The sequence below is a fragment of the Prenolepis imparis genome, unplaced genomic scaffold (assembly GCF_030444845.1).
Source record: "Prenolepis imparis isolate NDT839.2.m4 unplaced genomic scaffold, iyPreImpa1.0 SCAF_3, whole genome shotgun sequence".
Classification (NCBI taxonomy): domain Eukaryota; kingdom Metazoa; phylum Arthropoda; class Insecta; order Hymenoptera; family Formicidae; genus Prenolepis; species Prenolepis imparis.
Window position 1 is genome coordinate 1,737,652 of NW_028141161.1, and position 15,705 is coordinate 1,753,356.

A 15,705-nucleotide genomic window follows, 5' to 3' on the forward strand; every position below is an offset into this window, starting at 1 on the left:
ATTCCTACGGGTGCAAAAGGGAGGCCGAAGGCCCCCCTTGCACCCCCTTAGGCTCTCTACTATCGGCGGGATGGGTGCGGGAGGGGGGGCCGAAGGCCCCCTTTACACCTCCCCCGTGTGTGTGTGTGTGTGTATGTGTGTGTGCACATACGTTTCCCGCCTTAAATCATTAAAGGTCAAGTGGTAATCAAATGCATCGCGTGGTCTATCGCAACGTGGTCAATCGCGACGTGGTCAAATGCGACGTGGTCAAATGCGACGTGGTCAAATGTGACGCGTGGTCAATCGCGACGTGGTCAAATGCGACGTTGTCAAATGCGACGCGTGGTCAATCGCAACGTGGTCAATCGTGACGTGGTCAAATGCGACGTGGTCAAATGTGACGCGTGGTCAATCGCAACGTGGTCATTCGCGACGTGGTCAAATGCGCCGTGGTCAAATGCGACGCGTGGTCTATCGCAACGTGGTCAATTGCAACGTGGTCAAAAGTATCTGTGGTCAATAACAACGTGGTCAATCGCGACGCGTGGTCAATCGCAACATAATCAATCGCGACGTGGTCAAATGCGACGTGGTCAAATGTGACGCGTGGTCAATCGCAACGTGGTCATTCGCGACGTGGTCAAATGCGACGCGTGGTCAATCGCAACGTGGTCAATCGCGACGTGGTCAAATGCGACGTGATCAAATGCGACGCGTGGTCAATCGCAACGTGGTCAATCGCGACGCGTGGTCAATCGCAACGTGGTCAAAAACGACGCGTGGTCAATCGTACGTGGTCAAAAGCAACGTAGTTAAATGCAACGTGGTCAATAGTAACGTGGTCAATCGCGACGTGGTCAAATGCGACGCGTGGTCAAACGCAACGTGGTCAAATGCAACGCGTAGTCAATCGCAACGTGGTCAATAGCAACGTGGTCAATCGCAATGTGGTCAATTGCAACGTGGTCAAAAGTATCTGTGGTCAATAACAACGTGGTCAAAAGACTCCCACTCGAACTATAAACATTTAATAACTTTGCTCTACTTTGATTGCATTGATATTGTGCAATCTCGAAGTACGCGAGACGCGTGTTGCAGGGCGACAAGGTTTCGTGGAGAGAGAGAAGTGTTGGTTTCACCAAACTTGCAGAAAATATATTTGTTTATGAAAGTACAATGGTTTATTTTACACCGTTTATTATGCATGCGACGAGTGCGCTCGAAAGGGAATTGAGATAGTGATTGTCGCGAGAAGTGCGATACAATGCGATAAAGAGAGATTGCTAACTACACGTACGAACGTCTGTGAGTTGAGTGAGTTCCGTCGGATCTCGAGCGCGGGCTTTGCCCTCCGAATCTCTAGAAGGTTCCCGGTAACAAAAGGGATAAGGAGTTGTCTAGATGATCGGGGGACAAAGCTGTTTATTTATGTCGGCTTGTTGGCGCTTGATTGTTTGCACGGTGGCGACCGTACGCGCCTCGTGTATCGAGCGCGCGGATCTCGACCCGGCGCGCTATCAAGGAGAGCGCGGCCCGATCATGGTGGGCGCGCGGGCCGAGGCGCAAGACGCGCGGCTCTCTCGCGCAAAATTTAAGGCTCGATTTCAAACAGATATTTTAGAATTTTTTGTATGATAAAAATATGAATTGTTGAGATGTCGGTACCTGTTTGTATTTGACTAGTAGTGTTGTAGTCGATGGTTTAAATATAACGTAATATGTGGTCAGTATTGATAAAACGATGTAGATTCAACAGTCAAACGTTTTTTTAAACTAATTTAAGTCATAATATAAAATAATGAACTGTCACAAATGATTAGGTAGATCCATTGCGACGGTTATCGGGTCGGTACAGAATAATGTTCGGCAAGACAGAAGTATTTATACACATTGTGTGTGAGACCAAAAGACGGTTGTAAATATTTAAATTACGATTTATTACTCATCGTGTTGAGAAGCGGGAAAGACGTGTCTAAATATTCGCTGTCTTCATTTGCGTTTAATCCGTTTTTTTTGTTGTTTTATATAAATTGTTTCTGCTATTAATCTTTTGTAAGGTGACTACTGATTGTTTAGTCCCATTTTGTTTTAAATTTATTTTGTGTTCATTAATCCTGGTTTTTAATTGTCTTCTGGTCTGACTCACATAAAATGCGTTACAATTCTTACAGTTGATCCTATAAATTACATTGTTATTATTCGTTGTAGGTGTGTTGTTTTTTTGTATTTTTATAAAATTATTTTATCGGTTAAAACATCTAAAACCTGCCGCAAATTCGGTGCCTTTAAATGAGTTGCATACGTGTTCTGATAAATTTTTAATGGAAGGTATCGCTCTCTATAAACTTTCTACTGTTTTTCCCTGTTGTGTGTGTATGTGTGTGTGTGTGTGTATTGTTGTGCCTCTGGTGGGGAGACACAGGGTAGTTGGGAACAACACTTTAATATAAATTCACCAGAGATATATCGTCACTACACGTACAATTTGGATTTCAGACTGGCCCCCGAGTATTATCGATGGATCTTTTTTATAATTAATTAATGGGGTCGTCACGCGTGGTCAAAGCCCAGATGCAAACGAAGGAGGTTAATGGAATGCTTTGCTTGCATTTTGGCAATATCGTGTCACAGCGCTTAGTTGCAATAGCCTCGTTTTCGCGGTTCTTTCTGCAACTCCTTATTGTGTGTGACGCTGCGTCGGCGTTTCGCGCGGACCTATGCCCTACTTATAATTGTGTAATAACCTACTTAAAGTATAATATAATCTGACTGTGTATAGCCTATAATTTGGGGCTATAACATCCATCCCCCGAAAAAAAAGAAAACGAAGGTACATAGTTTTCCTTTACCAATTAAATTACACATATCTGCGATATTTTCTATTTATAGTATCTCTTATTTCTAATATCGCGTGCTTAAGCTACGTTTTAATATTGGTTTTAGTTTCGGTGGTGTCTCACATCTGTATACGGGTAGTTCTTTTGTCTTTTTGTTCTTATATGTTATATAAATTACGATGGCTATTATTAGCGTTAGGATTATTCCGTTTGTTGCCATCGGATATAAAAATTGTTTTCTTGTAAAGAATTGTCGTTCGCTATCTTCTATATTGCTGTTTATCGTATGTAGTTTAGCTTTTAATTCTGCTAACTCGGTTTCGTGTCCTGTAATCGAGTGTTTCATTTTATTTTGCATCGTTGAGGGGAGTATTGGTAAATGTTTATGCTTCAAATTGCTTGAGCTTGTTTACGTGTATACATTTACGTGGTTACGTATTATCTTTCTCCCCTTATTAATTGTATAATTCACATCGGAATTCTTTTCGAGTATTGTATACGGTCCATAGAGATTCGAGTTTTTTCGAACGTCCTCGTCGTAGCGTTTCGTCATGGACCAGTATCTTGTCGCCTACTCTAAATTGCGTTATTTTGGTGCCCTTGTCGTAATATTTTTTGGCCTTGATTTTTTCATCTTTGAGATGTTCTCTCGCCCGTTGATTTGAAGCCCGTATTCTTTCTCTTAGTTCCTGCGCATAGTCATCATAGTTATACGTTGGCTTCGGAGGTTTCGTCAGTGCTGTCGGTAGTTCTGCTTGATGTCCATAAATCAATTCGAAAGGTGTGTATCCTGTTGCTGTATGCGGTGTCGTATTATACGTAAACATCGCGTATGGTGCCCATTCATCCCAGTCAGTTTGATCTTCATTAATATATTGTCGTAAGTACTCAGCCAGCGTGCGATCTGATCGTTCTAACGCGCCATTACTTTCAGGGTGGTATGCAGTTGTCTGTATTTTATTTATTTTTAGCAACTTGCATGTATTTTTGAAAATTTCGCTAAGAAAATTTGTACCCTGATCCGTTAGAATTTTTTCTGGAATTCCATGTTTAAGAATGATTCTGGTGACGAATTCCTTGCTGATCGTATTCGCTTCTTGATTTGGGATTGGTATCGCGTCGCTATATTTTGTTAAGCTGTCTTGAAATGTCAGCAGATATTTGTTTCCTTCCGTTGTCACGGTCAGTGGTCCGACTATATCTAAAGCACATTTTTCGAATGGCTTAGTGGGCGTATGGGTGATTACTAAAGGCATTTTTATTTTTCTTGATAATTTATTTTTCTGGCACGCTTCACATTTTGCTATATATTTTTCCACGTCTTTAGTTATTCCTGGCCAGTTGTGATTTAGACGAATTCTTTTTATCGTACGCTCGACTCCTTGATGTCCTCCTAGGGGTGCATCATCCGGGGAGGCGGTGGCCGAGAGGGCACGAGAGAGAGAGGGTGCCCGTGGTAGAGGGGGCGGCGACGGGGGCGGCCCGCCGAGGCGGGGACGCGGAGGCGGACCCCCCCGTCGCAGGAGAAGAAGACGCCCCCCGGAGGGGGCGGAGTTGTAGACGGGAAGTTGGGCGAGGGGCGCGGTGCCCCCCTCGCCCGGTTGTGAAGAAGGAGGCCCAAAAGGGCGGAATGGTTGGGCGAGGGGCGCGGTGTCCCCCTCGCCCGATGTTAAGTAAGGAGGCCCGATAGGGCGGAGCAGTCCAGGGGGGGCGGGTGTCGCCCGGCTGGCGGCCGCACGGCGTAAGCCCTGCGGCCGGGGGTAGGGCGGCATCCGCCCCCGCCGCCACCCCTGCCAAATTCCTCCCCCAGGGGAAGGCCTCGGCGGTGCCCCAGGCCGATGGTCGAATCCCGTAAAGGGAGGGAACCGCGGCCTGGGGGCACGGGGGATCATAGGGGCCCAGAAACAAACTCGGTCCCATTGCACGTGGTCCCCCCGGGAAGGGACGCGGCAGCGGCGGCCCTCTCACCGGTGCCATAGAGCGCTGGTGGGAGGGCACCACTGCCTGCGGTGAGGACTCTCCCTCTTCTGGGGGGAACCCTCAGGAGAAAAGCCCCCGGAGCGTTGGCCGAATCTCCCGTCCCTTTAGAGAGGGAGAGGGAGCCCCGCTCCGGGGGCGGGAGGTGGCGGCTCGAGCGGGAACACTCGAGCCGTGATCCCGCCCCCCAAACTCTTTGGGAGGGCGTGACGTGGGGGCGGTCCCTCTGCGTCACAACCGGGAAAGGACCACACGACCAATTCGCGGGAGAGAGTATCCTCCTCTCGGAGAGGATGCTCTCCTGAGATAGGTAAGGCCAGGGGATGGCAAGAAGTCATGCTCGGCAGTTCCTTGCCATCCCCATAAACGCCAGCGAAGGCACCCGCTGTGGTTTTAGTGAGGTAGGTCTTGGACCCCATCGTCGATCCACATGTGAATCGATGATGGGGGACAAGGAGTCCCACATAACCCTCATCCCCTACCCGGGAGGTGAGTGATACCATGAGGTTTCCACAGCGCAAAAAAAAAAAAAAAAAAAAAGGGGTGCATCATGATATTCATGCAATATTTGTTTCTTTTCTTCCTCTGTGTAAATTTTCTCATCGTCTTGCTTCGTCCTTTTCTATCACGTGTATTTTTCGTTCTTCCGCTGACTCGGTTAAGTCTCGGAATATATTGCGGCTCAGTGCATCGGCGTTCGCATTCGCTCGTCCGGCCTTGTGAATTATTTCGTAATCGTATTCTAACTTGAGTCCACCGGATTAGCCTTGACCCGGGGTCGTTAACATTGAATAGCCATATTAATGGTTTATGGTCGGTCACGATTTTAAATTTCGTGCCGTACACGTATGGCCTAAAATGTTTTACGGCCCATACTATTGCGAGTAGCTCTTTTTCCGTAGTATTATAATTTTTTTCTGCCCGCGATAGAACTCTGCTGGCGTAAGCAATTGGTCGGTCGTTGCCTACCTTTCCTTGTGACAACACTGCTCCGATTGCATAGTCGGAAGCATCGGTAGTCACTATGAATTCTTGTGTGAAGTCAGGATATTGCAGCACTGGCGCAGTCATCAGTTTTCCTTTTAGTGTGTCGAAAGCGTTTTGCTGTTCCGTGGTCCATTTGATTTTTTCCGCTTTTGTGGTAAGCTTGGTTAGCGGCTTGGCAATCTTTGAAAAATCTCCTATGAATTTTCTGTAGTATCCGGCGAGACCGATAAATGACCTGTATGCCTTTTATCTTTTTTGGCGTTGGAAATTCTTTAATTGCCGTTAACTTCGATGGATCCGGAGATATTCCGTTTTCCGAAATTATGTGACCCAGATAAATCACTTCTTTGCGTAGGAATTCGCATTTGTCCGGCTGCAGTTTTAAATTATTTTCTCGAAGTCTCTGTAATACTTTTTTAAGTCGCTTATTGTGGTCCTCTAGGCTTGCTCCGTATATGACGATGTCGTCTAAGTAAACTACGCATTTGAGTCCTTGCATTCCGGTGAGTACGGAGTTCATCAATCGTTGGAAGGTTGCTGGCGCATTCTTCAACCCGAACGGCATTCGATTGAATTCGTTATGTCCGTAGGGCGTTGAAAATGCTTTTGTTTTTATCTCGCTTGGACATCGGGATTTGATGATATCCCGACGCCAAATCCAGCGTTGTGAAATATTTGGCGTTTCCTAACTGGTCCAGTATGTCAGTGATATTGGGCAGTGGAAATGAGTCGCCTATGATTAAGTCATTTAATCTTCGGAAGTCTATCACTACTCGAAGCTTAGGTTTTCCGGACGCATCGGCCTTCTTGGGTACCACTAATAAGGGTGCGTTCCATTGGCTCGCACTTGTTCTTATTATCTCTGTTTTTATCATTTCATTTATTTGCCGATTTACTTCAATTTTATGTTTTTCGGGCAAGCGATATGGCCTTACGTTTACCGGTGAGGTGTCAGCGCGCGTATTTATTTCGTGTTTTACAGTGGTGGTGCACGTCAGCGGTTCTCCTTCTAAGTGAAACGTGTCGTAATATTTCTCGCAGATCCTTAGGAGTGCCTGTCGTTCTTCCGTATTTAAATGATCGGTTCGTCATAATTGTATTGTATGTCTTTATTCGGCGTCCCCTAAGGGTTTGCCTAGGAGCTTTAGGGTAGCTCCAACCCATTACAATCTCCCTTCTTCCATCTGGCCACTTGCGACCTCACAATATCTCTAAAATACACATACAGAATTATTCCATCTTCTCTCCTCCTTCTCTCCTCTCATCCAGACTCTTCCTTCTCTCTTATCTCCTGTCTTACTCCGTCTCCTTCAACGTGTGCTCCTTCCTCTCCAAGTCCCCTTTCCTTTACCTTCACATATAAATAAAAAACATAAACATAGACCTAACCATAACAATTCTCCCTCTGCGCCATCTCCTTTCCCTTTCCTTGTCCTCTCTCCTTCTCCTATCCTCGTCCTCCTGTCTCTCTTGCTCCTCCTTTCTCTCCATCTCTTTATCTTCCTCTTCTTTCCTCCTTCCGCTCTTCTACGATCCTTCTTCTTTCTTCCTCTCTCTCTTCTTGCTCCTTCTCTGCCCTCCACTTCCTTCAGTGGACTCTCCACTTTCTCTCTTCTTTCTTCCTCCCTTCATTCGGCTTCTCACCCTCCTCTTTCTTTCGCCCCTCTCATTTTTCCTCTACCCATCTCCCTCCTTCCGTGTCCCAGAACCACTCTTTGCTGTCAATCCATAGTCTCCTATTCGTCATCTCCACCGTCCTCCTTCTTTTTCTCTCCAGCCTCGCCTTCTCCATTATCCTCCACCTTGCACTTCTCTCCTCCATCGTCATTTGGCTATTCTCGTGATAATCCGTCGGCGCGGGATGTTAGGATCGTGTACTAGTGTAATATTAAAAGAATTGAGCCTTTGGATATGTGATTACTTGATACTTTAATTATGAAAAGAACAGTCATTTACATTCGCGACCGCATGTCTGTTCTCGATAACGGCTGGCTGTCGAATCTCTCGAAGATTCCTTACAAAAGGTCATTCTTAACAAAGGTTGTTTCTATCGTCGAGTCTCGTTTCGTATTTCTATTTGTCTCGTCCGTTGTGTTTGCTTCGTGTTTATTTTCTCTCGCCTCTCGCTTTTGTTTTCGTCTCTTGTATGTCTTTATATGTAATCCGGGGTATATGTGACGATATAATCGCTACAGGACTCCCCCGCTAGTGCTATACCGATAGCACGATATTCTCGATGTTCGGACGTTGAACACTACATTTTCTTTATTTGCGCGACGTAAGATTACATACAAAAAAAAAATAAATAAATTGGAACAGCGATATAAAAAAAAAAAAAAAGATACAATAAATAAATGAAATAATCCGTTTAACGCGACGATTTTTCAGAGCCTTGCGACCCACAATAATTATTTGTGATCCTGCGTCACAGGCCCGCCTGGAAACGGTCCGGGAACCGGACCCTTCTTCCCGCTCTCGTCATTGTCTCGCCCTGTCGGAGCGGTGGCCCCGCGTCCACGTGCGCACCTCGTCGATCAACCTCGCTGTCCCGGCTTTGCGTCGTCGACCCTGCTGGCCCGTCGCCTCCTAGATTGTCTTCTGAAAAGATATATGCGGGCTTTAGGCGGTCTATCGTTATTGTCTTGTCTTTGCCGTGCACGCGCACGACAAAGACTTTGTCACCGCGGCTGACGACTGCGTATGGTCCCTCGTACGGCGCCTGCAGCATACTCTTCGGCCCGTCGTGTCGCACGAAGACCTGCTCGGCCGTTGCCAAGTCCTTGTAAACGAACGGTCGTCGCTCCCCGTGTCGGGTCCCGTCCACCGGTCGCAGCCTCCGCAACTGTTCGCGCAGCGCTCCAACAAAATCGGCGGCGTTGTCCTCGTCATCCGTCGGTCGCCGACTCAGGAACTGCCCCGGGATTCTCAGCGTCTGGCCGTACACCAGCTCGGCAGTGGTCGCCCGTATATCGTCCTTCCACGCTGCTCTGATTCCTAGTAGGACAGTCGGCAGCGCCTCCGTCCAGCGGTCGTTTTGCTGGCACTTAATCGCTGCCTTGAGCTGGCGATGGAACCGTTCGACCATTCCGTTCGCCTGCGGGTGGTATGCCGTCGTCCTCAAATTTTTCGCTCCCGTCATCTCGCTCAGCCGTCGAAACAGACCGGACCCAAACTGGGTCCCCTGGTCCGTCGTAATTCGGAGGGGCGCCCTCACCTGAATCGGCAGATCCAGCCCTCGTAGAAGGCTCTCGCGATCGTCTCCTGGTCTCGTACTGGGAACGCCTCAGGCCATCGTGTGAAACGGTCCACACACGTGAGACAATATCGCTTGCCCTCCGAGACTGGTATTGTGATAATGTCTAGGTGCACGTGCTCAAATCTGCTAGATGGAGCAGCAAATCTTCCCAGCGGTGCCGAGACGTGCCGCGACACCTTGGACCGTTGGCAGGGCACATAGGAACGAGCCCAATTGCGACAGTCCGCGCTCATCGACGGCCAAACGTAGCGCTGCGCCACGAGCCTGCCCGTCGATTTGATTCCTGGGTGTGCCAGGTCGAATGCGGCCCGACGAAAAGGCCTTGTCAGAAATGGTCGTAGCATTGGCGTTGCCGTGTCGCAGTATATTGCCGTTCCGGTTCCGGGGATCTCCACCTTGCTGAGCCTTAGTCCGGATTCTTAATTTTCTCTTGTAACTCACCTTTATTATAATTACCCTTACGGGATGTAATAATTTCGCTACGTGAGATTTAATTGTCACCTTATTATATCTTTCTGTCTTTATTTCTTTTATTTTGTAATAAATTTCTATTATTAATACTGTTAATTATATCAAGTCGTTTATTTCGAGTATCGTCACGTCCCGTCGAGTTGTATGTACGGCGTTCGCTTTCTTTCGTAATTTCGATCTTCTATTGCCTATTAGTTTCGCGGCAACACCACCCTGCCCCTCTACCGTTAGGAGAGCTGACCGGCCCGTAGCGGATTTTCGGCCAAGACTTCGCGTCGAATTATTTCGTGGATTGACGCGTGAAAGATCGTGTCTGGCGTCCTAAGCATCTCGTTTCATAGTAATTACGGCCTTTTTCTCCGCTGCGATATGCGCGGAGCGCCCGATACCTTAGCTCCCCCGCGCGAATTAAAAATGTCCTTATCATTTTTGTAGATGACTCCGCTCCGTTCTTCCGGCTTGTCGCGCAAGCTGGAAGAAAAAGTCGTCGCAATATATACGAGGGGTATGATAAGTACCCGTGTTTAACGACTGATAGCGCCACTGACTCAAAATCTGTATACTATTGTTTAATTTCATCTTTCAACTGTCGCCTGTCAAAATTTCAGACATATTTATCGAATAGATTTTGTTTTAAAGCTGTTGAAATTGGGCAAGTTTGTATTTGTTTGCAATCATGGAAAAAGAGCAATATCGGTCAGTGATTCGATTCCTTTTTTTGGATGGGAAGACGTGTGAGGAAATCAAAATGCAGTTGCATGCCGTTTATAAGGATCATGCACCTTCGATGACTACCATCAGATATTGGTTTAATGAATTCAAGCGAGGCCGAACATCCGTTTTTGATGAAGAGCGCCCAGGCCGTCCGATTGTGGTGACTACGGAGGATATGGTCAACAAAATCCATGATATCGTGTTAACAGACCGCCGAGTGAAGATCAGAGAGATTGCTGACATTGTAGGCATCTCAATTGAACGCGTACAAAATATCTTACACGAAAAATTGGGCATGAGAAAGCTATCGGCGAGATGGGTGCCGCGTTTGCTCACAGTGGAACAAAAACGGAACCGCATGACAACTTCAGAGTACTGTTTGGACATGTTTAAGCGCAATCCGAAAGAGTTTCTGCGGCGTTTCATAACTATTGACGAAACATGGATCCATCACGCCAGAATCGAAAGAACAGTCTAAACAGTGGACTTCACCCGGCGAACCTGCTCCAAAGAAGGCAAAAACGGTTCCATCGGCCGGAAAGGTCATGGCCACCGTTTTTTGGGATTCGCGAGGCATCATCTTCACCGACTATTTGGAGAAGGGAAGGACAATTACGGGGCAGTACTATGCTGATTTATTGGGCCGATTCGACGCTGAATTGAGAAGAAAACGGCCCCATTTGGCGAAGAAGAAAGTGCTCTTTCACCACGACAACGCACCAGCTCACTCGTCCGCAATCGCTACAGCAAAACTGGTCGAATTACGTTATGAATTGCTACCTCATCCACCATATTCCCCCGATTTGGCCCCCTGTGACTTTTTTTTGTTTCCAAACATGAAAAAATGGCTTGGCGGAAAGCGGTTCACGTCAAACGAAGAAGTTATCGCGGAAACAGAGGCCTATTTTGCGGAGTTCGAAAAATCATATTTTTTGAATGGCTTAAAAAAGTTGGAATATCGGTGGACTAAATGTATTGAACTAAAAGGAGACTGTGTTGAAAAATAAATAAAAAAAAATTTTTTTAATGCGTTTTCTTCCCTAACACGGGTACTTATCATACACCCCTCGTATATGTACAAATTATATATTATATAATATATACTTATATTTTGTATTCAATACATATTTATGTGTATTGTGACGTGACAGTTTTCATTTGGTGAAATTGTCCGTCACAAGGGTCGCGAGACCCGTCCGGGGGGGGATTTTGGGACCTCTGCTCTCTCTAAGATAAGAAAGAGAGAGAGCGATTCGAGCGCGGAATCGGACGCGATTCCGCCGCTGCGCGTTGCGATTGCGTGCTGCCGTAGCTGTTGCGATTGCTGCGGCAGCTGTTGGCGAAATTAGCAAAGGTCGAGGGAGAAGCGACGACATCTCATCCGGACGAAAAAGCGGCAAAAGGAAGGAAACAGGACGAGGGGAGGCCACGCCTTACGGAACACGCTCGGTGAGACCGCTATTGAAATATCACGACTGTAAATACTTTTCGGGACAGTAGATGCCGCGTAAAATTAATATCCATCTCCTCTTCCCTAGGGATCGAGAGCTGAGGAAAAGGGGAAGGCCACTCCGCGCGAGAAATGCGCAGGAGCCCCGCCACGGAGTTACGGCAAGGGACCCGATGGCATGCCCGGCGCCCGGACCCGGATGCGATCCACGATCGATTGAGGACTCGCGGCGGACGACATCCGGTGTCCGAGGCGGCCGGAATCGGCCCCCCCCCGTACGCTGCCGCCAGATTTTCCCGCCCGTATCCTACGGGAATGGAGGAACGTCCGGAAAGAAAAGAGCGCGGAAGCGATGAGCCGCCACCACGACCGCGGGGATCCTCCGGGCCGCCTCACGGCCCTGATCACGGAAGCGCCCCGAGCGGCTTAGTTCGGCGATACGGCGCCAGCGTGTCTCCGGCGAGACTTCCACTCGTCACTGTCGGGCAAGACGCGCGAGGGAGTAGATGTCCTGACGACGAAAAAGAGCGAAGCGCAGAAAGAGAAAGAAGCGAGAGTGACGTTGCGAAGGACGAAGCTGGTGAGACGTCGTCGCCATCCCCGACCCATTGAGAAGGTAGATTGTTCGAGCGAGTCGCACCGGCGGAATAGAGCCGAGTCAAAGTAGTTGCCGAAATAATTGCCGAAATGGCGGCCGAAGCCACGTCCTAGATTCTCGGGAGGCCTTGTGTGACGGCCACCGGAGGACGACTCGCTCGAACCCCTTATTACGCGAAAATCTCTCTCTTTTCGGCGAGCCCACAGTCCGAGCTCGGCGATGAAAAATTTGGTCCGATTCGTTTGTGTATCGCGAGTATACGTCCTCGTTAGCTGTCGGGTATAATTAAAAGATCGGTGAGCTCGTAACGTCGTACTTAGCGCGGGTATTTTGTTGCTGTTAATTTATAATGAGCGAAGGGCGGTATACGAGAAAGTCCTGACCCTCAGTTCGGTGGTAATCGGCGCGAGCGAGAAGTCCCGGATTCGATACTCACGCGAGTCGCCGAAGGAGCGGATCACGTGCGCGGCGCTGGTACATTAATGTCCCGGCGCGTGACCGTACGTTTATAGTGTCGAATTTCGGGCGGCGCGAGCGACTTCCGCATAGTTCTAATCCGACGACATCCGTATGCGAGGATTCCGATGCAACTCGGATCCGGTTATTCTGTAAAATTATATTCACCGGTCTCCGCTGTCGACCGAGTGTCCGTTTGTCGTCATACGATATATTGAGTTTGTTTTGTTCGTTTTTTTTTTTATTCATACTCTGTCATTAATACGCTTTCTTATTTATTACTTCTCTGGTTTAAGCCAATATACTCATGAAAACCCATCTGAGTCGCCCCGTTATTCTCCTTCTTACGCTGTCGCAATCCGAACCCCTGCTGTCGGCCGAGCTGCCGCGCCTTGGATCGTCGCGATCTCGTAGCGGGTATTGAATCGGGCGTGCCGGATTCGAGACGGACGCGGCGACCGCGTCGCGGAGTCTCAGGGAGTAGCGGCACGGCTCCCGTGCCTGGCGCCCCTTTCGGTTAGAAAGAATCCAGTAATTTAACCCGCACGCTCGAGCGCCCGAATGTTCCGAGAGATCGTGCCGAGGGAAGTTCCGCGAAAATAACGATAATTATTAAATCGAATAACATTTATCGGTTATAGTATAAAAATGTATGCATATATGCAGGATGTCTCAAAATTCGCGAATTAAAATACCATAGCAAGAAAGTTTTCAAAAAAGTAAATTAAAAAAGTATTTGCCATTTTTTGTTTTAAACAGTATTTTTTGAGATAAAAAGGTTTAAACTTGATCGAATTATAGAATACGATTAAACGGATGTCCGTGAGTCGCGCATGATTATGTTAACGACCACGCACTTTATATGCTTTAGGCGTCCGTCTAATTGTAATCTATAATTGGCGACTATTAAATCTTTCTATGTCAAAAATTATTATTTAGAATAAAAAATGGCAAATACTTTTTTAATTTATTTGTTGAGAACTTTCTTGCTATATTTTGATTCGCGAATTTCAAGATATCCTGATATACAAACGGTTTTTTTTCCGTAGGAAGGGAAAAATGCATAATGCATTTCCCATCGGCCGTCCGACGGGGGTATGTGGGACTTTCACCCACTAAAAAACCCTCCACTTAAAAAAAAACTGTAAATGAAAAATATTAATTGGTAGGGAGGGTATAATTTCAAATCTCCCTTCGGCGATTAGTCAAAAAAAAGATAGAGAGAATAAATGAAAATAACGGTAAAATTATTTCTAACACAATAATGTACGTTCATGCAAGCCGCGTGGACAGCGAAGAGACAACAACTTAAAGCAAGCGAAAAAAGAATTAGAAAAGAAAATGCAAATCGACTCACCGCGCGGTGCGTGCCTCGTGCTCCGGAAACTGCTGATTTTTTTTCAACTCTCAGGCAAATTAGAAATATAGATCCACGAGATAGCGATGGCAGCACCGTTAACTGACAATGAGTCGATCAATCGATTAATCTTACGAATAAATGCCCAATCGTCATCCACCGGCGATTCGCTATAACTAGACTTAAATCAACTATGAAATAATGACAAACACACTAAGTAACAATGCAATTATAACTAACTATTATAAAACAAAATGACACACACAAAAGTATAATACAAAAAAAAGTAAGAATGGCGAGCGCCGACCATTAATAATTATAAAACATTTTGTGAAAAAAAGAATATTGTTAAATAATCTGTATTTAATAATATTTATATAATTAATAATATTTATTGTGGCGATAAATATCACAACCCGAAATAAAATTTATTTTATATATTTCAATTTTATTTTAAAATATTAAAACGGATTTAGGAAGGTCGCGGACCGAATATATATGTATATAAAAGACAACGAGCGAAACAATAAAACGGAACAGGTAACGAAAGACAAAGTTTCAAAACAAGCAAAGGATAACAAAGGACAGCTTAACCGATATAGGAGAAAAACGAAGAAGCGATAGCTTGACACTCGCTCGACGAACTCGCAAAAGAACGGACAAATATTTTTATATCGCGCGAACGAGAATTATACTTTGCGGTTATCATAAGATCTTTATATATAATATTTGAAGTTCGAGTATTAAAGTGAATAATCATTACATTCGTCTCTTAATTTATTAAAACCATCTCATATAAATAAAAAAACGAACAAGTAGATTAGAAAAGTTTATTGCTGCCCCAATTGGGGATTACAAGGCGCTTTTCCCTTAAGGAGCGGTCCCAAACCTTTATACACTTTTTACCTTTTATCCACTTATAATCTATCCTTAACCTATAATTTAGCCTATACGCATATATACAAAATATACAATAAAAACAAAACGCCACGCAACTCCGCCTTACTCTCTCCCTAACTCGCCGCACCATTTACCTCCCCCTCACCTTTCTCTTTTCGCTCTATCTACCCCTACACACACACTCTCGCCCTTTCCCTCCTATCTTACGCAATCTTACTACTAGCTTAATCTAATGTGGGACCTCCGCTTCCGGTTACTTCTGCCTTTCCTCCTCCACTCTTTCTCTCTCTCTCTCTCTCTCTCTCTCTCTCTCTCTCTCTCTCTCTCTCTCTCTCTCTCTCCCTCACTCTCCCCCTTTCCCCTCACCTCCTTCCCCGTCCCCTCTCGCTTCCTCCAACAATTTCACCCACAATTCCCCTTCTCCTTCCTCTCCCAGTACCTCTCTCACCATTTCCTGCCAGCTCTCTCCCCTTCCCCATTCCATACATTCCTCCCATACATGTTCCCATGTCTCCACCCCTCCCCCACACATCCTACACCTCCTTTCCTCCTCCTTCTCCCAATATCTATTTCCCCTCATCCCATTCCCCAATCTGTACTTCGCCATCCTCTGCCACCTTCCTTCCGTCCACCCTTTCCTCAGATACCTCGGAAATCCCTCCCCCTTTACCTGCTTGTACCATTTATTATATTCCGAATTCTCAATCCTTTCCCATCTCT